The sequence below is a fragment of the Salvelinus alpinus genome, chromosome 33 (genome assembly GCF_045679555.1).
Source record: "Salvelinus alpinus chromosome 33, SLU_Salpinus.1, whole genome shotgun sequence".
Lineage (NCBI taxonomy): Eukaryota > Metazoa > Chordata > Actinopteri > Salmoniformes > Salmonidae > Salvelinus > Salvelinus alpinus.
In genome coordinates, this window is record NC_092118.1 from 21,234,207 (window position 1) to 21,259,697 (window position 25,491).

Here is a 25,491-nt window from a genome sequence, read left to right on the forward strand (position 1 = left end):
AGCGTGTTTGTGTGTGCTCTCGTAAGTGTGTGTGGTCAACATAGGCGGTGTCTGTGAGATATTCACTGTTGCGCAGTCTTGGGAGAATAAGGGGGATTATTGCAGCCTGGTATAAGAGCAGGAAGACCCACCTGCCTACCCATCATCCCCCTCTGCCCTCCCTTTTCTCCTCTGTCCTGTCCATCCATCATGGGTCAGACTGCCTCCCCCCTCCATCCCCCAGACACCCGGTCTGCCCCGGCCCCTCACCTTTCCCATGTGAACCAGCACCCTGTGAGGGGTTGAGAGCATTTAGCAAGACTCGGCTAATTCAGTCAAATCTCTCTCACACACACACACTCTCTGAGCCTGGCCTGGCTGTTTTTCCCCTTATATCACCCTGTCAGATTCAGCTAGTCCCACCACACTGAGAGAGACCCCATCTGTTGACATGGGCCTAAAGAGAGAGGGAATCACTTTACACCACTGTGTATGTGCGTGAATGTCTCAATGTCCTCACCATTGTGTGGTAAATCAAAGCCACAAATTCAGAATTGGGAGAGAATTCATCACTGACGGCTGTGGTACAACTGAGTATTCTCCATCATAACTGGTGTTGAGGGTAAAATAACATCAGACTCCAGGGAACTCTGTGTCAACACCATTGGTTAGTGTACTGTATTTAAAAACTACTGGAATGAAATGCATAGCAGTCTGGCAGGGCAACTATGTCTGACATAATTTACTGTCACACCGTGTGTGTGTGTGTGTGTGTGTGTGTGTGTGTGTGTGTGTGTGTGTGTGTGTGTGTGTGTGTGTGTGTGTGTGTGTGTGTGTGTGTGTGTGTGTGTGTGTGTGTGTGTGTGTGTGTGTGTGTGTGTGTGTGTCAAGCAGAGCTCAGATAAGGAGATGAGGACAGAGAAATGATTGCAATTGTCATGAGCTGAGCAGACACAAGGCACATATTTCAGCCCCCTGCTGTAGATATGGGGTTCTTTCAGCAATAACATGGTGTGTCTATGTTGCTCAGAGAGAAATGTGGAAATTGAGTTGTTGATTTGGACAATAGCTTGACGTGAGTACATAGCAGGCAGATCATGTGACGTGATATCTAAAGTTGACACACGCACAGACACACACTCCCTTCGCCCAGCTCTCTCACGGCTGGGTTGTACCCGGTTAAGGTCAGGGGTTGTCTCTAAGGGCTTGTCAAAGCCAGGGGGTCGCTGTCTCTACATACAATTACCATCAGTTCACTCAGACAGGATGTCGATAACATCCTGCTAGCCTCTACCTCCATTACCTCCACCTCTCTGTCTCTACCTCCCCCTCTTTGTCTGTCTCTCTCTCTCTCCCCACTCCCTCTCCTTCTCTCTCTCCCCCACTCCCTCTCCTTCCCTCCCTCTCTCTCTCCCCACTCCCTCTCCTTCTCTCTCTCTCTCTCTCTCTCTCTCTCTCTCTCTCTCTCTCTCTCTCTCTCTCTCTCCCCACTCCATCTCCTTCTCTCTCTCTCCCCCCCACTCCCTTTCCTTCTCTTTCTCTCTCCCCAGTCCCTCTCCTCTCTCTCTCTCCTCCACTCCCTCTCCTTCTCTCTCTCTCTCCCCCACTCCCTCTCCTTCTCTCTCTCTCCCCCCACTCCCTTTCCTTCTCTCTCTCTCCCCCACTCCCTCTCCTTCTCTCTCTCTCCCCCCAATCCATCTCCTTCTCTCTCTCTCTCTCCCCCACTCCCTCTCCTTCTCTCTCTCTCTCTCTCTCTCTCCCCCACTCCCTCTCCTTCTCTCTCTCTCCCCACTCCCTCTCCTTCTCTCTCTCTCTCTCCCCCACTCCCTTTCATTCTCTCTCTCTTCCTCTTCCTCTTCCTCTCTCTTCCTCTCCCTCCCTCCCTCCCTCACTCCCTCTCTCTCTCTCTCTCTCTCTCTCTCTCTCCCTCCCTCTTGCACACCCTCAATGTCATACATATACATGACACACCCACGACAGTACTGTTACCCAAAAGCCTTTGCTTACTTTGCAAAGAGAGGTTTTGGATACATTTTCTTTGAGCCCATAAAAGGAAAAAACAGAGAAAGAGGACGGACCTTAAGCAAGGTTCAAGCAAGGTTACATAAGAAATCGCTCAAATATGTCTGTGTGTATTTGTGTGCATATATGAACATGCGTGTGTCTGCGTGCATTTGTGATTGTGTGTGTGTGGTCTGTTAGAGTTGATTTATAGATATATGGAGAGGCAGGGGGTAGAGTGAGGGGATGGGGGTATGTTTGGGGGACAGGTTGTAGACTAAACCCAGACATTACAGAGAGAGAGCATCAGTACTTCTGCCACCCAGCCAGCCTCTTCAGACAACAGACCAGAAACTGCTCAGACCAGTTAATCATCCATCCAACTGGCAACAGGATGTCAGGTACTGGTTGAGATTGATTTGACCTCCAAGGAAGTATTTTGAATGTCCTTGAGGATAGCATAATGCTCTATAGCTGTTGAGTTTTATCCCACCACTGTTGCCATCAACTCTCCCAGCTCACCAAATTAAACTACCTCTGTGGAACTATTTCAGTTTCACTTTATGATTTACTGTGCTGTGTTACTGGGTTTCCGGTGTAGGCTGGAAACATGGTGTGGAAGTCACCCCTCTCCTGACCCCTCTGCGTGCCCAGCGTTAGGGTTAGGAGAGGGTCACACATTGTTCAGGAGGACGCAGAGCTGCAGACACAGTGGCTGATGGATGGCCGTTCAGACTTGTTCCCTGGTTCAGCTGCAGACGGGAAACCGTATTTCACACAGTGGAGGAACATGAACACGGATCAGGCCCCTCTCTGCTGCTCTGCACAAGTTTATTCCTGAATTCAGGAAGAGATGAAGAGGTTCTGGGAGAGGGAGGGAGGGAGGGAGGGAGGGAGGGAGGGAGGGAGGGAGGGAGGGAGGGAGGGAGGGAGGGAGGGAGGGAGGGAGGGAGGGAGGGAGGGAGGGAGGGGGGGAAGTAGGGAGGTAGGGAGGTAGGGAGAGAAGGGGAGAGGGAGGGAGGGAGAGGGGGAGAGGCGGAAGTAGGGAGGGAGGTAGGGAGTGAAGGGGAGAGGGAGGGAGGGAGAGGGGGAGAGGGGGAAGTAGGGAGGGAGGGAGGGAGAGAAGGGGAGAGGGAAGGAGAGAGAGAGCTCAGTGGGCTAGGATAGAAGGATAGGACAGAGAGTAAATCTTCACACACAGCTGTCCTCTATCTCCTGCAGTAGGATACCAGGACACTGCAGGTGATGCTATATACATACTATCTCATACTCATTACTGTCATGGAACACCTACACATGACTGATGTACTGTACAGTCAAGCCTCATTTACTGTACCTGTCCACCTTCAACAGTATGTTTCCATCACAAACACACTATCACACACTTGGAATGGTCAGCAAACAAAAATATTGTTGCACCACATGTGTGCACTCTCAATGACCCCAACACACATAGACACTGTACTGTTGACTAACTCCATTCCGTACAAATCTGCGCAACAGAGGCATTCAATCTAGGCTGCAATGAAAACGAATGGGGCTGTAGCAACTGTGTTGGCATCAAAATCAGGGGTGTGAACTGTGTTTCTATTCAAGCGTTGTTTGACATGGTAATGGCCCAATAGTATTGGAGAAAAGTTTAAAACGGACCCATCTGGCGCTGTATGTTAAACTGTGACGTGTCATGACGTAATGTACAGCACGCATAAAGCAACTAATTCTGTCTTACAGCCTCTCTCCACCAGGTGTAGCACTTCTCTCACCGTTTAAAAACAAGAAAGGGACAGGGACAGGGACAGGGACAGGGAAAGGGGCATGGGCAGGGACAGGGACAGGGAAAGGGGCAGGGGCAGGGACAGGGACAGGGACAGGGACAGGGACAGGGACAGGGAAAGGGACAGGGACAGGGACAGGGACAGGGACAGGGACAGGGACAGGGACAGGGACAGGGACAGGGACAGGGACAGGGACAGGGACAGGGGGGATATCTAGTCAATTGTACAACTGAATGCGTTCATTTCTTTTCTTTCTTTCTAAGATGGACAGATCGGGTGAAAAAAGCTGTTACCCACATGGGATATCTCCCTCTTTCACTATCACACAGTAGGTTTCGCTTCCCCACCCGTCATCTTTAAAAAGACCCGACAGAGCTCATAGCCTTCTTCAATCATGCAGAGACGGGCAGCATGAAGGTCTCGTCATTCATTTTGCTGGAAAGGGGAGAAATTGTGCTTTACAATGGTATTCACATTACAGTTGACCTGGAAGTGTTATGTTTTTTAGGAGCTAAAATAAGGTAAATCGTACGTTACAGCGCGATATACAAAAGTGCGTTAGCTAACTATAGTAGAGTGAGTCTTCTATCAATATTGAAGCCGTGGTCTCTGTGTATACACCTCACTATACACCTCACTGTTCCCCTGTCCCCCTCTGTGTATCTCTCTTTACTGCAGAAAGAGCTGAGGAGGGAAATGGCCGCCACAGAGGAATTTACTCTGGTGTTTGGTTTTCTTTAATCCCAACCACTTCAGGAAGGTCTCTCTCTCTCGTCATCCCTCTCTTTAACCTCCCCCTCTCTCTCTCTCTCTGTCTGTCTCTCTCTCTCTCTCTCTCTCTCTCTCTCTCTCTCTCTCTCTCTCTCTCTCTCTCTCTCTCTCTCTCTCTCTCTCTCTCTCTCTGTCTCTCTCTCTCTCTCTCTCTCTCTCTCTCTCTCTGTCTCTCTCTCTCGCTCTCTCTCTGTCTCACAGAAAGTTGCGAAGTTGTGCAGATGAGCAATATCCTGTCTGAGTGTGCATGTGTTTCTTTGAGTTAAATGTCAGAGTATCACATGTGTTTATGTTAGTGACCACAGCCTTCTGAGGCCTGACTTACAGGAGCCATTCATGTTTTTTCCTGTTGGAAACGAGGCACTGCTGTAGGCAAGGGTGCAACTTTGGTTTTAGAAGTGGAGGGGACATGTCCCCCCGTCCCCAGTGAAAGTTGCGCCCCTGGCTGTAGGTGTACTGAACCTCTCTCACTCTCTCTCCTTCTCTCTCTTTTTTTCTCTCCCTCTCTCTGTTAGTAGGTGAAAACATACATATTTCTTCCCCATTCACAGGTGTTATCTGTGATTGCGCGTGCGTGTGGTGTGTGTGTGTGCGTGTGTGTGTGCGTGCGTGTGTGTGTGGGTGTGTGTGCGTGTGCGTGTGTGAGCATGTTTCCTAATAATTGACCTTGAATGACAAAAAGGATGTCTGAATTACCCAATCTTTTATTTTAACCTCAAAACATAACTGATAATTAAAATAATTCCAGACTATTCTGCCCTTGAGTTGCGTTCCCATGCAAAACTAGACAGATAGCTAACAACTAAGTCTTCAATAAAACTCCCAAGGCGTGACTTTTCTTGAATGAATATATTGAAAACGTTTATGTTGTAAAACTGCAAAATACAGAAAAGAATATACTTTAGTATTCAATTCACACCAACATACTGTAGCTGTACATTATACAATTGAAGTTGCATGAATACAAAGCACGTGTTAAGGTACCATGCATCTGGCATGATGCCAAATCATTTGGCTAATTGTTACTCATATGGTAATTGGCTAACTCCTTTCATTACTCTAATAATGTACAACCATCTATGTAGAATAACAAAGCATATTACACTAAAAACAGTAACAAAACTACAGTATTGTATATTTTACAATTCGTTTGCATGACGCACGAGCAAAGTAATACAGCTAACGGCATACATGAAAGGCATTGCAATTTGTGTGAGTAAATGCAACCAACCAACATTGATATGTAAGCAACTCTATCAATAACAAGATTATCATCATTAGCTAAATGCTTGAATCGAATTTACAAACAAATATTTTCCAAGGCTGAAGCGTGACAAGAAATAACTACACTGAAAGACCTGCACCGTAGCGTTGTTTTTAGCTGCTTCTATGCGTGCAGAACGAATTCTCTACTTCCTGTTTGCGTACAGTCTAAGTACCAGAAAGCTCCACTAGGGGGCAAATAACACCATGGAACACAATGAAAATCCATCTTAACCATTGTAATAAAATAATCTGTTACCTTCTAACAGGATGGCAGCACACAGACCATAGACTGGAATTTACATGACCACAGACACACATACATACACACACACACCTACCTAACAATGGCGCTGGAGTAGAAGGCTGACGTTTCACATTCTCCCCAAAAAATGTTAGCTTATTGTGTACATAATGTTGCTGCTACCATCTCTTATACCTGAAAATAACTTCTGGACATCAGAACAGCGATTACTCACCGCGGACTGGAATAAACTTTTTCCTTTAGCGAGTCCGATGAGAAAGATATACTGTTTTAACTGGAACAGGCCCAGATCTCCGAAAAGTGGCCGCAGATCGGGCAGCCTTCTGAGAATCCGTAGGCAAGTGAGTAAACTCCACTGCTATCTGTTCTTCTTGCTAATGTGCAATCATTGGAAAATAAAATTGATAACCTACGATTAAGATTATCCTGCCAACGGGACATTAAAAACTGTAATATCTTATGTTTCACCGAGACGTGGCCGAACGACGATACGGACAATATAGAGCTAGCGGGATTTTCCATGCACCGGCAGAACAGAGACACTACCTCTGGTTAGACAAGGGGTGTGGGTGTGTGTCTTTTTGTCAATAACAGCTGGTGTACGAGGTCTAATATTAAAGAGGTCTCGAGGTATTGCTCGCCTGAGGTAGAGTACCTTATGATAAGCTGTAGACCACACTATCTACCAAGAGAGTTCTCATCTATATTATTCGTAGCCGTCTATTTATCACCACAGAACAAAGCTGGCACTAAGACCGCTCTCAACCAACTCTATAAGGCCATAAGCAAAGAAGAAAATGCTCACCCAGAAGCGGCGCTCCTAGTGGCCGGGGACTTTAATGCAGGCAAACTTAAACCAGTTTTACCAATTTTTTACCAGCATGTCACATGTGCAACCAGAGGGAAAAAAATTCTAGACCACATTTACTCCACACACAGAGATGCATACAAAGCTCTCCCCCGCCCTCCATTTGGCAAATTTGACCATAATTCTATCCTCCTGATTCCTGCTTACAAGCAAAAACTAAAGCAGGAAGTACCAGTGACTTGCTCAATACGGAAGTGGTCAGATGACGTGGATGCTACACTACAGGACTGTTTTGCTCGCACAGACTGGAATATGTTCCAGGATTCATCCAATGGCTTTGAGGAGTACACAACCTCAGTCATCGGCTTCATCAATAAGTGCATCGACGACGTCGTCCCCACAGTGACTGTACGTACATATCCCAACCAGAAGCCATGGATTACAGGCAACATGCGCATCGAGCAAAAAGCTAGAGCTGCCGCTTTCAACGAGCGGGAGACTAATCCGGACGCTTATAAGAAATCCTGCTATGCCCTCAGACGAACCATCAAACAAGCAAAGCATCAATACAGGATTAAGATTGAATCCTACAACACCGGCTCTGGCACTCGTCGGATGTGGCAGGGATTGAAAACTACTACGGTCTACAAAGGGAAACCCAGACGCGAGCTGCCGAGTGACGCGAGCCTACCAGACGAGCTAAATGCCTTTTATGCTCGCTTCGAGGCAAGCAACACTGAAGCATGCACGAGATTACCAGCTGTTCTGGATGACTGTGTGATAACGCTATCGGTAGCCGATGTGAACAAAACCTTTAAACAGGTCAACATTCACAAAGCCGCTGGGCCAGACGGATTACCAGGACGTGTACTCAAAGCATGCGTGGACCAACTGTGTCTTCACTGACATTTTCAACCTCTCCCTGACCGAGTCTGTAATACCTACATGTTTCAAGCAGACCACCATAGTCCCAGTGCCCAAGGAAGCGAAGGTAACCAGCCTAAATTATTACCGCCCCGTGGCACTCACGTTGGTAGCCATGAAGTGCTTTGAAAGGCTGGTCATGGCTCACATCAACAGCATCCCCCCGAACACCCTAGAACCTCTCCAATTCGCATACCGCAACAACAGATCCACAGATGACGCAATCTCAATCGCACTCCATACTGCCCGTTCTCACCTGGACAAAAGGAACACCTATGTGAGAATGATGTTCATTGACTACAGCTCAACACCATAGTGCCCATGAAGCTCATCACTCAGCTAAGGACTCTGGGACTAAACACCTCCCTCTGCAACTGGATCCTGGACATCCTGACGGGCCGCCCCCAGGTGGTAAGAGTCGGCAACAACATGTCTGCCACGCTGATCCTTAACACTGGGGCCCCTCAGGGGTGTGTACTTAGTCCCCTCCTGTACTCCCTGTTCACCCACGACTGCATGGCTAAACACAACTCCAACACCATCATTAAGTTTGCTGATGACACAACAGTGGTAGGCCTGATCACCAACAACGATGAGAAAGACTATAGGGAGGAGGTCAGAGAACTGGCAGTGTCGTGCCAGGACAACGACCTCTCCCTCAATGTGAGGAAGACTAAGGAGCTGATCGTGGACTACAGGAATAGAGGACTGAGCAAGCCCCCATTCTCATCGACGGGGCTGCAGTGGAGCAGGTCGAGAGCTTCAAGTTCCTTGGTGTTCACCTCACCAACAAACTAACATGGTCCAAGCACACCAAGACAGTCGTGAAGAGGGCACGACAAAACCTTTTCCCGTCAGGTGTCTGAAAAGATTTGGCATGGGTCCTCAGATCCTCAAAAGGTTCTACAGCTGCACCATCGAGAGCATCCTGATGGGTTGCATCACTGCCTGGTATGGCAACTGCTCAGCCTCAGACCACAAGGCACTACAGAGGGTAGTGCGACCAGCTCAGTACATCACTGGGGCCAAGCTTCCTGCCATCCAGGACCTCTATACCAGGTGGTGTCAGAGGAAGGCCCTGAAAATTGTCAAAGACTCCAGCCACCCTAGTCATAGATTGTTCGCTCTGCAACCGCACGGCAAGCGGTACCGGAGCGCCAAGTCTAGGTCAAAGAGGCTTCTAAACAGCTTCTACCCCCAAGCCATAACATGCTGACCAGACCGGACACGTCGCGTGCGCGAGCGTCGCAAAATAAATGTAGAAATCCATGTTATTCAATTATTGCACCCACACTGCTTGCGCGCGCCAACGAGTGGCTGCGACGCCAAGGGCTAAAATAGAAGTCGTTCCTATTTCTGACGCAGATCGGAAATAGGAACGAAAGTAATCTCCTCATTGGTTTATAGAAGCAGGTACCCACGTGCCATCTCCTCATTGGTTGTACCCACGTGGGTGACTGAAAGACGAACTTTGTTGCCGGTTGTCGTGGTAATACAATGAAAGTTTAGATGCGATCACCATATAAGTTCAAAGATGAAAAAGCCTGGAAGGAGGAGAGATGACTAGAAACGATTCGGTTGGCCGTTTTATGTGTGGATTAATTGTCGGAGTAGAGGTCCTTGTGCATTTCAGGTAAAATAACAACTCAATGTTTATATCCCAGGAGAAATTAGCTAGCAACAGCAAGCTAGCTAAATAGGACAAATTAACATTGTCTAGCAAGTGCAAGCTAGCTAGCTAAATTGCCATACATGTTTAATGCTTTTCGACCTGTCCCCAAATTAATGTCATTGGTTCAGAGTTTGTTTTGATATTTTAACCTGTGTGTCGTGATCGCGTTTGGTGTGGGGGGGCAAAATAAATTTATGCACGATAGCGCACGATGGCGCACGCGCGCAGCCGGTTTGGGTTCCGTGTAAGACTCCTGAATATCTAATCAAATGGCTACCCAGACTATTTGCATTGCCCCCCCCCATCTTTTTACGCTGCTACTCTCTGTTGTTATCATCTATGCATAGTCACTTTAATAACTCTACCTACATGTACATATTACCTCAACTAACCAGTGACCCCGCACATTGACTCTGTACCAGTACCCCCCTGTATATAGTCTAACTATTGTTATTTTACTGCTGCTCTTTAATTACTTGTTACTTTTATCTCTTATTCTTTTTATTTATCTCGTATTTTTTTAAACTGCATTGTTGGTTAGGGGCTCGTAAGAAAGCATTTCACTGTAAAGTGAATACCTGTTGTATTCTGCGCATGTGACGAATAAAATTTGATTTGATTTGATAATCTGGTTGGGTTTGACCAAAACCACAAAATGCGAAAATCACACACTCACAGCCCCAAAAGCTGAGGGAACTCTCACACTCGAAACCTCAAATAAAACTAGAAAATAACTTTCACTATTTCGCTCTATTTCACAAAAAGAGGAATAGGACTTATGACCACAAAGCACTAAACATTTGTTTTTCCTTAATGATATTATGTTATTTCTGAATTTTATGTTTAGGATTCATCTTTCTGTTGGGATACAGTCAATGTGTCCGTCTTGGTGTCAAGGTATGAGCTTTCATCCCAGTTGCCATCTAGCTCCCTCTCATGGCTGAGCCTCATACTACAGTTGAGATATTAAAGAGAAGTTGACAGGATTTTTCTATTTTCCAAACAATATTATCTCTGTGGGCAGCAATGCCCATCTTTGACACAAAATGTAACATCAATAAGTTTTTATTAGACTTGTATTGTGGATTGAAGTCGGAAGTTGAAGTCGGAAGTTTACATACACCTTAGCCAAATACATTTAAACTCAGTTTTTCACAATTCCTGACATTTAATCCTGGTAAAAATTCCCTGTCTTAGGTCTGTTAGGATCACCACTTTATTTTAAGAATGTGAAATGTCAGAATAATAGTAGAGAGAATGATTTATTTCAGCTTTTATTTCTTTCATCACATTCCCAGTGGGTCAGAAGTTGATATACACTCAATTAGTATTTGGTAGCATTGCCTTTAAATTGTTTAATAACTTTGGTCAAAAGTTTCCGGTAAGCTTCCAACAGGCTTCCCACAATAAGTTGGGTGAATTTTGGCCCATTCCTCCTGACAGAGCTGGTGTAACCGAGTCAGGTTTGTAGGCCTCCTTGCTCGCTAACGCTTTTTCAGTTCTGCCCACAAATTTTCTTTAGGATTGAGGTCAGGGCTTTGTGATGGCCACTCCAATACCTTGACTTTGTTGTCCTTAATCCATTTTGCCACAACTTTTGAAGTATGCTTGGGCTCATTGTCCATTTGGAAAACCCATTTGCGACCAAGCTTTAACGTCCTGACTGATGTCTTGAGATGTTGCTTTAATATATCCACATAATTTTCCATCCCTTATGATGCCATCTATTTTGTGAAGTGCACCAGTCCCTCCTGCAGCAAAGCACCCCCACAACATGATGCTGCCACCCCCTTGCTTCACGGTTGGGATGGTGTTCTTCGGCTTGCAAGCCCCCCCCCTTTTTCCTCCAAACATAACGATGGTCATTATGGCCAAACAGTAAAAAAATTGTTTCATCAGACCAGAGGACATTTCTCCAAAAAGTATGATCTTTGTCTCCATGTGCATTTGCAAACTGTAGTCTGGCTTTTTTATTACGGTTTTGGAGCAGTGGCCTCTCCTTGCTGAGCGGCCTTTCAGGTTATGTTGATATAGGACTCGTTTTACTGTGGATATAGATACCGTTGCTGTTGTTCTGGGATTGATTTGCACTTTTCGCACAAAAGTACGTTCATCTCTAGGAGACAAAACACGTCTCCTTCCTGAGCGGTATGACGGCTGCGTGGTCCCATGGTGTTTATACTTGCGTGCTATTGTGCGTACAGATGAACGTGGTACCTTCAGGCATTTGGCAATTGCTCTCAAGGATGAACCAGACTTGTGGAGGTCTAAAATTTTTCTGAGGTATTGGCTGATTTTTGGGGATTTTCCCATGATGTCAAGCAAAGAGGCACTGAGTTTGAAGGTAGGCCTTGAAAGACATCCACAGGTACACCTCCAATTGACTCAAATTATGTCAATTAGCCTATCAGAAGCTTCTAAAGCCATGACATTATTTTCTGGAATTTTCCAAGCTGTTTAAAGGCACAGTCAATTTGGTGTATACCGTGAAATTCTTACTTACAAGCGTACAATGGCCAATGTGAGTAGGAGACGTCACATCGTGGCGACCCTATGAGAAGTTTGGCAGGAGACGCTGTGCTCTGTTCACCCTGACCACCCCCGCTTGCTTCTGCTACACCCCATTACACCCCCTTTTACACCCACGCACCCCAACCTTATCAGACACATTTTTCCTGTTTGTTTTTCCTGTGTGGTTACTGTAGTTGTTGGAATAACAGAGAGAGAGAGACTGACAGACAGGGACTGTACAGTAGGGAATGCCCAGATACATGCCACAGCTGCAATGGTGGAAATATGCAAACATGTGCAGTTCTGATTTGACAGTTCTGATTTGAAGGTTTAAGGGAACCTGCCGTCATACTACTAAAATGTGGCATCATTATATTAGTGAGAGGATTGATACATGAGCTTAGGGTTTAGTATTGAGTTATCAAATGAAGAGTTTATTGCCAAAACACTATATATCCATTTCAGAAATGTTCGCAAATTTGCTTTTATTGTTTGAAGAACTTATGAAAGAGATTGGTGTTTCTTTCTTACTTTCTAATCATGGTATGGGATTGTTCAATGACAGTCATGTATTTGTTTAAAATCGATCATTTTAGAGTGACAAATAATGATGTTTGTTTTGCAAAATGCTCTATATCCGCCTCACTCTCAAAGAAACAAGTAGTATTGCTAGGTTTTACACAGTCAAATGTAAGAAATAAGTACATTTTAGATAAAGAACCGTACAAATGATACATTTGTGACATCAATATTAATAAAATGTTTATATATTTGATAAAGTAATATGAGATCTGTATGTAAAACATTTACATTTGTCATTTTAGCAATTTAGCAGATGCTCTTATCCAGAGCAACTTACAGTTAATGAATTCCTCTTAAGATAGCTACAGTACATGAGACAAGCACATACCAGCGTCAAATTTACAGGATAAAATGGATATATAGCGTTTTGCAAAATAACACATTTTAATTCACATTTTAGTTTGACCCTATGCCACTAATCCTGTATGTTTAGGGATATAAATAATGCTTTTGAGTAAAACTATTTAATTATTACCTTAGCATAGTTGTAGCTGCATTCAGGTCTGAAATCCAACTAGCAATAGGGAAGATTTTCTCTCTCAAATACTGTTATTATTAAATAACTTATATCATATTCTGAATTGGATTTTCATTAACTAAGTAATAGTATTATTTAATTCAGTAAATGTACTAATTTAATTCAGTAAATGAAAAATAATAGACATCCACTGTTTACACCATTAAAGTTTCCATACTTTACCCATTATTCATACATTTTGTTGGTAATGAAATAACAATAATTTCCTGATATTAAAATGAAAATACATTTACTCTGTAAATATGCAACTTGAAAACACGGAAGTAAAAAGCAGAAGTGGATGCAGAAAATCCCTCTGTATTTCATCATAGGTAAATAACCATGGCTAATGCTGTGCAATGGTTATTTTCATTTTAGTCACATGATTTGTCTCATACAATATGTAATTTGTCATTGCAACAAAGTACATTACTGAGAACCAGTGTACATTTCGGAGAGGTTTCCTGCACACAGATTAAGCCTAATCCAATGCAGATTCTCCACTGAGTTTTCTTTTTAGTCAAAGACTAATCTTAATATGTGTCTGGGAAACCGGCCCCCTTGTGTTTCATGTTGGATTCAATAAGGAGTAGTCCTGAGTAGCACCACTAGAGGGTAATGTGGTAACATAAACTCTGATGGTGGACTCACTGGACTGGCTCGCGGTTTATTACTGAGTTATTACTGAATAGGGCAGAGAATTATCAAGGTCACTTAGGCTTTACCAAGGTGTATGGAAATAGCATTCGTACCCCATTCACTTGTTTTCCTCTTTCACAAGCTATCCTTAGCTTGTTTCATATCTTTGAAAGATTCCGCATAGCATTACCCATAGTTCTTCTTGGTTCTTCTTGGTTACATAACAAGGTCTATCCTCTACAGCTAGTGTAGCCTTCACTAGCATGCCGTTAGCCGGTCATAGGGGATGTGCTTCAGTGAACTCTACAGCTCTGCGTTACCTTCCCCTCAAGCCCCAGCGTGGTGCATGTTAGACTTACATGCAAATGAGCAGACAGAAATACACTTTCCCCCCTCACCTAGCTGCTGTTTATAACCATGCAAATGACTGCATGTTACCCTGCCAGGCTATCGATGAGACTGTGCTTACTGGGAGATTATTTTAGCTCAGTGTTTGTTATGTTTGTGAACCATGACGTTGATATTCTTCATGGGTGGCGGGCTGAATGGTGGCTGTCAACATTTTGTTTGCATGAAAACCTTCCAGATTGTTATCATGTGTGGTTCTTCTGTAATTCTTATCATAAAAGTTCCCAGGTCCCTTTTTTATTTTCTCATAATGATCGTTGATTACAGAAAATTGTCCTTCATACTAAATACAGTGCCTTGCAAAAGTATTAACCCCTTGGCGTTTTTCCTATTTTGTTGCATTACAACCTGTAATTTAAATTGATTTTTATTTGGATTTCATGTAATGGACATACACATAATAGTCCAAATTGGTGAAGTAAAATGAAAAAGATGACTTGTTTCAAAAAATTAAAAAAAATTAAAAACAGAAAAGTGTGGCGTGCATATGTATTCACCCCCTTTGCCACGAAGCCCCTAAATAAGATCTGGTGCAACCAATTACCTTCAGAAGTCACATAATTAGTTAAATAACGTCCACCTGTGTGCAATCTAAGTGGCACATGAGCTGTCACATGATCTCAGTATATATACGCCTTTTCTGAAAGGCCCCAGAGTCTGCAACACCACTAAGCAAGGGGCACCACAAAGCAAGTGGCACTATGAAGATCAAGGAGCTCTCCAAACAGGTCAGAGACAAAGTTGTAGAGAAGTACAGATCAGGGTTGGGTTATAAAAAAATATCAGAAACTTTGAACATCCCACGGAGCACCATTAAATCCATTAATCCATTATTAAAAAATGGAAAGAATATGGCACCACATCAAACCTGCCAAGAGAGTGCCGCCCACCAAAACTCAAGGACCAGGCAAGGAGGGCATTAATCAGAGAGGCAACAAAGAGACCAAAGATAACCCTGAAGGAGCTTCAAAGCTCCACAGCGGAGATTGGAGTATCTGTCCATAGGACCACTTTAAGCCGTACACTCCACAGAGCTGTGCTTTACGGAAGAGTGGCCAGAAAAAAGCCATTGCTTAAAGAAAAAATAAGAGAACATGTTTGGTGTTCGCCAAAAGGCATGTGGGAGACTCCTCAAACATATGGAAGAAGGTACTCTGGTCAGATGAGACAAAAATTAAGCTTTTTGGCGTCAAGGAAAACACTATGTCTGGCGCAAACCTAACACCTCTCATCACCCCGAGAACACCATCCCCACAGTGAAGCATGGTGGTGGCAGCATTGTGAAGCATGGTGGTGGCAGAATTGAAGGATTGATGGATGGCTCTAAATACAGGGTAATTCTTGAGGGAAACCTGTTTCAGTCTTCCAGAGATTTGAGACTGGGACGGAGGTTCACCTTCCAGCAGGACAATGACCCTAAGCATACTGCTAAAGCAACACTCGAGTGGTTTACGGGGAAACATTTAAATGTATTGTAATGGCCTAGTCAAAGCCCAGACTTCAATCAAATTGAGAATCTGTGGTATGACTTAAAGATTGCTGTACCCCAGCGGAACCCATCCAACTTGAAGCAGCTGGAGCAGTTTTGTCTTGAACAATGGGCAAAAATCCCAGTGGCTAGATGTGCCAAGCTTATAGAGACTTACCCCAAGAGACTTGCAGCTGTAATTGCTGCAAATGGTGGCTCTACAAAGTATTGACTTTGGGGGGGTGAATAGTTATGCACGCTCAAGTTTTGCGCGCTTATTTCTTGTTTCTTTCACAATAAAAGTGGTAGGCATGTTGTGTAAATCAAATGATACAAACCCCCCAAAAATCTATTTTAATTCCAGGTTGTAAGGCAACAAAATAGGAAAAATTCCAAGGGGGTGAATACTTTTGCAAGCCACTGTAGTAGCCAACATTTATTTACATCTACAACAGAATATTTTGCAACCATTAATTAGTTAGTGAGATGTTTACATCAAATTTTATCCAACCAATTCTTACATTTGATTCATAATACATCAGGATATTATACATAGAAAAATATACAACCTTTGTTCAAATATGTTTACATAATAGTTCATGTTCAGGTTCCGATTGACATCAGAGAAGGAATCAAATGGCTACACACAGGCATACTGCAGTCAACAGACAACCCTGTAGCCCTATAGCTGAGGTTGGACCACACGCTCCTCCAGCTGCACTCCAACCGTTATAGACTGACTTTTATTAATATCCATCCCAGCAGCACCTGTGGCCTGAGCGGGTGGTTTTTCCTCAGTAAGAGGTTGTGTAATCACGGTAACATATCTGGGGTCTGATGTGGTGGTTTCACCTACAAAATGTTGTTCCTCTATCATACATGACAGGGTTGGATCATTCCATTTTGAAGAAAAAATCTATATCAACTTTAGTTTCAGGGGGTATAGTGTGCATAACTTATGCACATAAATGTGTGCTTTATCTTTAAGAGTTCTTGTAACTGTGCTAAATGTGCTAAAGTTTTCTAGTGCAGGTCTGCAGGAAGTTATTTCCACCTCCTTGTTACCAACTAGGTTTTAATTCCTTCACAAAGCTGTGACTTCAGTCACCAAGACACTTAATGCTGTTTATTTACAACCTACTCTATAGAGAGAAATATTAATGGCCTCTTTTTGTAGGCACTAACTCCGCCCTGGTTCGTTGGACAAAACCTATGGGAAAATGAATGCCGTTTTTGTAAGGGTTTTTATTAAACGCCAAAAATAAGGTCTGTGGTTAACACAGGCTTAGGACATATTATATGTTTTGTTCCATGAGATCATTTTCATTTTGTGAATTTTTAAGCATTTATGTAATAAAAAAAAGCACATAAAGGCTTCATAATTCCTAGTCATGTTAACTGACTGATATTATGTCATAGAACAAAACGTCCCACCAAGCACAAAACAGATGGGATGGCGTATCACTGCAGAATTCTGTGGTAGCCATGCTAGTTAAGTGTGCCTTGAATTCTAAATAAATCACAGACAGTGTCACCAGCAAAAGACCCCCACAACATCACACCTCCTCCTCCATGCTTCACGATGGGAACCACACATGCAGAGATAATCTGTTCACCTACTCTGCGTTTCACAAAGACATGGCGGGTGGCAGGTAGCCTAGTGGTTAGAGTGTTGAACTAATAGCTGAGAGGTTGCAAAATCGAATCCCCGAGCTGACAAGGTAAAAATCTGTCATTCTTCCCCTGAACAAGGCAGTTAACCCAGGCCGTCACTGAAATAAGAATGAGTTCTTAACACTTACCTAGTTAAATAAAGCTAAAAAAAATGGTGGTTGGAAGCAAAAATCTCAAATTTGGACTCATCAGACCAAAGGACAGATTTGCACTGGTCTAATGTCCATTGCTCGTGTTTTGTGGCCCAAGCAAGTCTCCCAAGCAAGTCTCTTCTTGTTATTGGTGTCCTTTAGTAGTGGTTTCTTTGCAGCAATTCGACCATGAAGGCCTGATTCACGCAGTCTCTGAACAGTTGATGTTGAGATGTGTCTGTTACTTGAACTCTGTGATGCATTTATTTGGGCTGCAATTTCTGAGGCTGGTAACTCTAATGAACTTGTCCTCTGCAGCAGAGGAAACTCTGAGTCTTCCTTTCCTGTGGCGGCCCTCATGAGAGACAGTTTCATCATAGCGCTTGATGGTTTTTGCAACTGATTAACTGACCCTCATGTCTTAAAGTAATGATGGACTGTCATTTCTCTTTGCTTATTTGAGCTGTTCTTGCCATAATATGGACTATCTTCTGTATACCACCCCTACCTTGTCAGAACACAACTGATTAGCTCAAACGCATTAAGAAGGAAATCAATTCCACAAATGAACCTGTTAACTGAAATGCATTCCAGGTGACTACCTCATGAAGCTGGTTGAGAGAATGCCAAGTGTGTAAAGCTGTCATCAAGGCAAATACTTTGAAGAATCTCAAATATAAAATATATTTGGATTTGTTTAACACCATTTTGGTTATTACATGACTCCATACATGTTATTTCATCGTTTTTATGTCTTCACTATTATTCTACAATGTAAAAAAAATTAAAAATAAAGAAAAACCCTTGAATGAGTGGGTGTGCCCAAACTTTTGACTGGTACTTTACACTTCAGCTATTCTCATCTCAGGTGCTTTTCTGTGTCTCTCACCTATCGGAACCCTATGACTGTCACCTGTCTTTGAGCTGGCCAACCACATCCTGTCCCCTGACACACACACACACAATCCAGTGAGCACTGAGCCGTTTGAGATGGCCTGGGTCAGAGCGGCAGGTTGGAGCAGAAATCCCCTGTACTGTGACCCTGAGATCACTGTGGCAGCCCCCATACTCTCCCTTGGGACTGACACCCCACCCCACTCTACACAACCACCACCCACCCCCTATTACCCTGCTGACACTGTAAGTTTTGTTCCACCCGAATACAAAACAGACGAGCAAAGGGTCAACCTAGGACTCACCAAGTAAAGAAAAAATACTATTTAAAAGTTGTCTATATCTCAATGGCGAACAATTCCTGTTCAGCAATGTCCTCTCGATGTGTACAGACACCTCCCCTACACACAATTTCCCCTTTCACTTCTATATGTAGTATTTTCTATATGAGTATAATCTATGTGCTCCAGCCAGGATCTTTGACTCCTTGACCACTGTCTGTCTCTGGCTCCAATGCTCTGTGTCTTCTTCCTCTTTTCTATAGGGAAGTTGCATGCTGCTCAGTCGGATCCTCTCCGGTCCACATGCTCTTCCTGTCCAGGCCAGGCCAGATGAGGAGGTCACAGATCACTCCTCCGGACAGGAACACCAGATGCCCTCACACTGCTGCAACTCTCAACTGACTTTACACAGTGAAAGCTCTATGTATTTTATGTTCTATGGACTTTAAACTGTGAACTGTACGTGCATGTTAGCTAGTAGGAGATGGATACAGTGTGTTATATGTACTGTATACCTTTAGGGCTCTTCAGTTAAAAAAAGGTTAAATAAAAAATAAAAACATTCACAACTTTAGACAGCCTACTGTATACATTTCTCACTCATATTGAAGGATGTTCAACACATGTACAGTATGTGTCTTCAGCTGGTCTTATCTAACTCATTATTTCTGAACAAAAGCTTGCTAATAAGCTTCCTATGGGTACAGCCCCCTGTAGAGGCTGGTTACACATGGGCCCAGACCCACTGGCTTATAGCAGATCACCATGTGCAATGCCAACCGTTGGCTGGAGTGGTGTAAACTTGCCGTTATTGGATTCTGGAGCAGAGGAAACACGTTATCTGGAGTGATGAATCACACTTCACCATCTGGCAGTCCAACGGATGATTCTGAGTTTGGCGGATACCAGAAGAACGCTACCTGCCCCAATGCATAGTGCCTACTGTACAGTTTGGTGGAGGAGGAATAATGGTCTGGGGCTGTTTGTCATGGTTCAACCTAGGCCCCTTAGTTCCAGTGAAGGGATATCTTAACGCTACAGCATACAATGAAATTCTAAACAATTCTGTGCTTCCAACTTTGTGGCAACAGTTTGGGGAAGGCCCTTTCCTGTTTCAGCATGACAATGCCCCTGTGCACAAAGGGAGGTCCATACAGAAATGCTTTGTCGAGATCAGTGTGGAAGAACTTAACTGGCCTGCACAGAGCCCTGACCTCAACCCCATCGAACACTTTTGGGATGAACTGGAATGCCAACTGCGAGGCAGGCCTAATCGCCCAACATCAGTGCCCGACCTCGCAAATGCTCTTGTGGCTAAATGGAAGACCACGTGTAACCACGCCAACCCAGGACCTCCACATCCGGCTTCTTTACCTGCGAGATCGTCTGACACCAGCCACCTGGACAGCTGATGAAACTATGGGTTTGACTATGGGTTTGCACAACTGAAGAATTTCTGCACAAACTCTCAGAAACCATCTCAGGGAAGCTCATCTGTCCCAGTTCTTCCTGTCCCAGTTCTTCCATGCATACTCACCAGACATGTCAACCATTGAGCATGTTTGGGATGATCTGGATTTTGATGTACAGTACCAGTCAAAAGTTTGGACACACCTACTCATTCAAGGGTTTTTCTTTATTTTTACTGTTTTCTAAATTGTAGAATAATTGTGAAGACATCAAAACTGTAAAATAATACGTATGGAATCAAAATATATTTTACATTTGAGCAATGGACATTAGACCGGTGGAAATCTGTCCTTTGGTCTGATGAGTCCAAATTTGAGATTTTTGGTTCCAACTGCCATGTCTTTGTGAGACGCAGAGTAAGTGAACGGATGATCTCCACATGTGTGGTTCTCCATGAAGCATGGAGGAGGAGGTGTGATGGTGTGGAGGTGCTTTGATGGTGACACTGTCTGTGATTTATTTAGAATTCAAGGCACACTTAACCAGCATGGCTACCACAGAATTCTGCAGCGATATGCCATTGCATCTGGTTTGCGCTTAGTGGGACTATAATTTGTTTTTGAAAACAGGACAATGACCCAACACACCTCCAGGCTGTGTAAGGGCTATTTGACCAAGAAAGAGAGTAATGGAGTGCTGCATCAGATGACCTGGCCTCCACAATCACCCAACCTCAACCCAATTAAGATGGTTTAGGATGAGTTGGACAGCAGAGTGAAGGAAAAGCAGCCAGCAAGTGCTCAGCATATGTGGGAACTACTTCAAGACTGTTGGAAAAGCATTCCAGGTGAAGCTGGTTGAGAGAATGCCAAGAGTGTGCAATGCTGTCATCAAGGCAAAGGGTGGCTACTTTGAAGAATCTAAAATCTAAAATATATTTGGATTTGTTTAACACGTTTTTGGTTACTACATGATTCCATATGTGTTATTTCATAGTTTTGATGTCTTCACTATTACTCTACAATGGAGAAAATAGCAAAAATAAAGAAAAACCCTTGAAAGAGTAGGTGTGTTCAAACTTTTGACAGGTATTGTACATGTTCCAGTTTCTGCCAATATCCAGCAACTTTGCACAGCCATTGAAGAGAAGTGGGACAACATTCCACAGGCCACAATCAACAGCCTAATCAACTCTATGTGAAGGAGATGTGTCACGCTGCATGAGTCAAATGGTGTTCACTCCAGATACTGGCTGGTTTTCTGATCCACGCCCCTACCTTTTTTTAAAGGTATCTGTGACCAACAGATGCATATCTTTATTCCCAGTATTGTGAAATCCATAGATTAGGCCGTAATGAATTTATTTCAATTCACTGATTTCCTTATATGAACTGTAACTCATTAAAATATTTTCAAATTGTTGCATGTTGCATTTATATTTTTGTTCAGTGTAGATGCATGGCAACTATATTACCTGTCTGTCTCACCTACTAGTCCATGTAGATTGCTTGCTACATGTGGACATGAAAAAGGAGTGTCACTTAAAAAATTCATAAAATGTAGAGATAGGTGTGAGATAAAAGGCGCATAGACCCTCAGCGCTCGTGGCTCCCCCGCCTTGCAGGGACCCCTCCCAGAGGGGCTTGGTGGTGGGTTTGGGGTCAGAGGGACATAAGTGAACCGATACTGATTAGAGGAAACAACCCTGGACTGCTGGCCAATGTGTGTGTGTGTGTTTGTGGTTTGTGTGAATGCATGTGGGTGTGTGTGTGTGTTTGTGTCTATCCTCCAGGTTCCAGGATGTGGGTTCCCTTTCCACCTGTCTCTCCACACCTCAGTGTTCTCGCTGCTCTCCCAGTTCCTCTCTTGATGACTATTCTCGTGTCACACATGCTTGTCTCTAACCCACTCCTCCCCAGAGACACAAGTCAAACTCCCAACTCACTCTGATTGCATAACAAAGATCCTTTTCTTAGGAAATCACAGGTTCTAGCATAATATTGAATTCTGTTGTTTTGTGTATGTCTTGGTTATGCTTTTGCTTCTCACTTGGTATTTACTATGTCAAATGTTTTTTTAACCTTTATTGTAACAGGAAATGATGATGAGACCAATCTCTCTTTCACAGATGAGCCTTGTGTACAAATCAATACACATCACTATACTCCCGAGTGGCGCAGCGGTCTAAGGCGCTGCATCTCAGTGCTAGAGTCGTCACTACAGATCTTGGTTTGATTCCAGGCTGTATCACAACCGGCCGTGATTCGGAGTCCCATAGGGCGATGCACAATTGGCCCAGCGTCGTTAGGGTTTTACCGGGTTAGGCTGTTGTTGTAAATAATAATTTGTTCTTAACTGACTTGCCTAATTAAATAAAGGTTAAATAAATAAACATCAATACACGAAAAGCAAAACACAATCATAGAATCATTCTTCAGTAAAGTTTCCACAATCATCCTTTTGAAATGCCCTAGAGGCACCAATTCATCCACCTTTAGAGAGCCTTGGAGATCATTCCACAAGTCATGTGCAAAAAAACTAAAAGCAGATTTACCTAACTCAGTGGAGATGGAGGGGATCTCCAGATTTAGCCTTCCCTGAGACCGGGTCTGGTATCTTGTACGTCTGTAAGTTAAAAATGAAGTAAGGTACGGAGGAAGTTTATAAAGGAGGGCTTTATAAACAAAAACATCACTTAACAAATTAATAAAACAATGATATCATTTGAAACAAGCAGTAGAAAATACCATTTAGCAAAAAGGTTATGTGGGAATGCACCTGTAGATCTCACCAAGACCTTTGAACTTTAAGTTATCATCTATTTGGGTGGGGCAGCTAAAGCATCATCAACAACAACTGTCAATCTTTAATCTGGTATGTATTTACTGTATGTCCCTTATTCATGGCAATTCACACAGTCTTTCTCCACATCCTGTCCTGGGTTTCTGTTACCTGCTTCTCCACCTTGTCCCTGCGGTTATTGAGACCAGGATTCATATGATACAGTATCATCCAATCATCAGCACTGATACAGTAACTTGATAACAGTAGTCACAATACAGTATTCAAAACACATCTCAATACAGTTAAGAAAATGAAAAACATATACAGAAGATAGTATGGTTATACAAACATGTATAATATTGAACACAAGTGAGAGAAGAAAACAAAGTGTTTGCCACTAGATATGACTCTACCCACAGCTTCACATGCATTGTTTCTTGTAAATGTTGTCTTTCTTTAAAAAAGGCAAACGATCTCATATGTTGTCACGTCCTGACCTTAGTTCCTTTTTTATGTCTCTATTTTGGTTTGGTCAGGGCGTGAGTTGGGGTGGGCATTCTATGTTGTTCGTTCTATGTTTTGTTCTGTGTGTTGTATTTCTATGTGTTTGGCCTGGTATGGTTCCCAATCAGAGGCAGTTGTCAATCGTTGTCTCTGATTGAGAACCATACTTAGGTAGCCTGTTCCCACCTGTGTTTGTGGGTAGTTGTTTCCTGTTTTGTGTTGTGTCACCTGATAGGACTGTTTCGATTTTTGTTGTTTCACTTTTGTTATTTTGTATTCAGTGTTCAGTTTAATAAATTTAACATGGACACGTACCACGCTGCATTTTGGTCCGATCCTTCCTATTCCTCATCAGACGAGGACGACGATCGTTACAGAACTACCCACCACCAAAGGACCAAGCAGTGTGGAGAAGAGGACTGGACATGGGAACAGGCGGAGGCAGCAGGAGAAGGGAACCGGAGATACGAGGGAACACGGCTGGCAAGGAAGCCCGAGAGGCAGCCCCCAAAATTTTTGGGGGGGAGGCACACGGGGAGTGTGGCAGAGTCAGGTTGGAGACCTGAGCCCACTCCCCGTGCTTACCGTGGCGATCATGGGACTGGTCAGGCCCCGGGCTATGGGGTGAAATTGGAGGTGAGCAAAGGAAGCGAAGTCGAGACTGTGAAGGAGTTGATGGGGAGATTGGAGGAGAGAGCAATGAGAGAGCTGCTGTGTTGGTGCATGAGGCACGACATCCGCCCGACGGAGCGTGTCCGCGATTTGATGTGACCTTAGTCAGCTCTCCATACTCGTCCTGAGGTGCGTGCTAGCCGTCTGGTGAAGACTGTGCCAGTCCCACGCACCAGGCCTCCTGTGCGCCTCCCTAGCCCTGCACGTCCTGTGCCAGCTCGGCGCTACAGCTCTCCAATACGTGCTCTGAGCCCGGTGCGCTACATTCCAGTTCCCCGCATCTGCCGGGCTAGGGTGAGGATCCAGCCAGGACGGATGGTGCCAGCCCTGCTCTCCAGACCGCCAGTGCGTCTCCTCGGGCCAGGATATCCTGCGTCGGCTCTGCGCACTGTGTGTCCCGTGTGCCGGGCTAAAATCACCATCCAGCCAGGACGGGTTGTGCAGGCCCTTAGTTCGAGACCTCCAGTGCGCCTCCACGGCCCGGTCTATCCTGTGCCTCCTCCAAGGACCAGGCTGTCTCTCCGTCTCCTCCCTCCAGAGTCTCCCGCCTGTCCGGCGCTGCCAGAGTCTCCCGCCTGTCCGGCGCTGCCAGAGTCTCCCGCCTGTCCGGCGCTGCCAGAGTCTCCCGCCTGTCCGGCGCTGCCAGAGTCTCCCGCCTGTCCGGCGCTGCCAGAGTCTCCCGCCTATTCGGGGCCCGCTGTAAGGGTCCCCAGTCCAGGGTCGGCGGCGAGGGTCGCCACTCCAGAGGCGCCACCTAAGTGGGCCAAGACTAAGGTGGAGTGGGGTCTAAGTCCCGCACCAGAGCCGCCACCGCAATGAAATGCCCACCCAGACCCTCCCCTATAGGTTCAGGTTTTGCGGCCGGAGTCCGCACCTTTCGGGGGGGGGGGGGGGGGGGTACTGTCACGTCCTGACCTTAGTTCCTTTTTTATGTCTCTATTTTGGTTTGTAGCCTAGATGTTAAGTTAACTGAATGAACGCAATTCTTGTTTCACATCAAAATTAAATAAATGAAAAACATAGCAGTACAGTAAATGCTACTGTTGTGTTCTGCTTTTACATACGACTGTGCTCACATGGGAAAAATGACATATTTTTGTTTCCTGTGTGTTTGTGTGTCAATGGTGAATATGATGAAACAGGATGAGGGGATTCACAGACCAAAACATTGGGGGGGGGGGGTCATTGCTGACTCTACAGTCCATTTCAGAGACATCTTGACATTTTCAGAGAAGTAAGCAACAAATCTGGCCACAAAACCAAAAAGAGAAAAAGCAGATTTTCAAGGAAATACTTTGGAGAATAGTAATTCCTCTTTATTTAATCTTTAATTTCTTTGATGATTCTTGTTAGTTCGTGAGAGGCTGAAGTGTATGTCAGTGTCTCTAGATCTGGCATAATAAACTCAGCAAAAAAAGAAAGGTCCCTTTTTCAGGACCCTGTTTTCCAAATATAATTCGTAAAAATCCAATAACTTTACAGATCTTCATTATAAAGGGTTATAACACTGTTTCCCATGCTTGTTCAATGAAGTATAAACAATTAATGAACATGCACC

At 44.3% G+C, this 25,491-nt stretch overlaps 1 long non-coding RNA gene across 1 annotated transcript; it reads left to right on the forward strand.

Moving 5' to 3' along the window:
- The first annotated feature begins 4,136 nt into the window (after positions 1-4,136).
- Positions 4,137-19,124, forward strand: LOC139563353 (uncharacterized). Its single transcript, XR_011672540.1, has 3 exons — positions 4,137-4,276; positions 4,434-4,515; positions 18,827-19,124. It is a non-coding gene; the product is annotated as an uncharacterized lncRNA (long non-coding RNA).
- Positions 19,125-25,491: the final 6,367 nt, after the last annotated feature.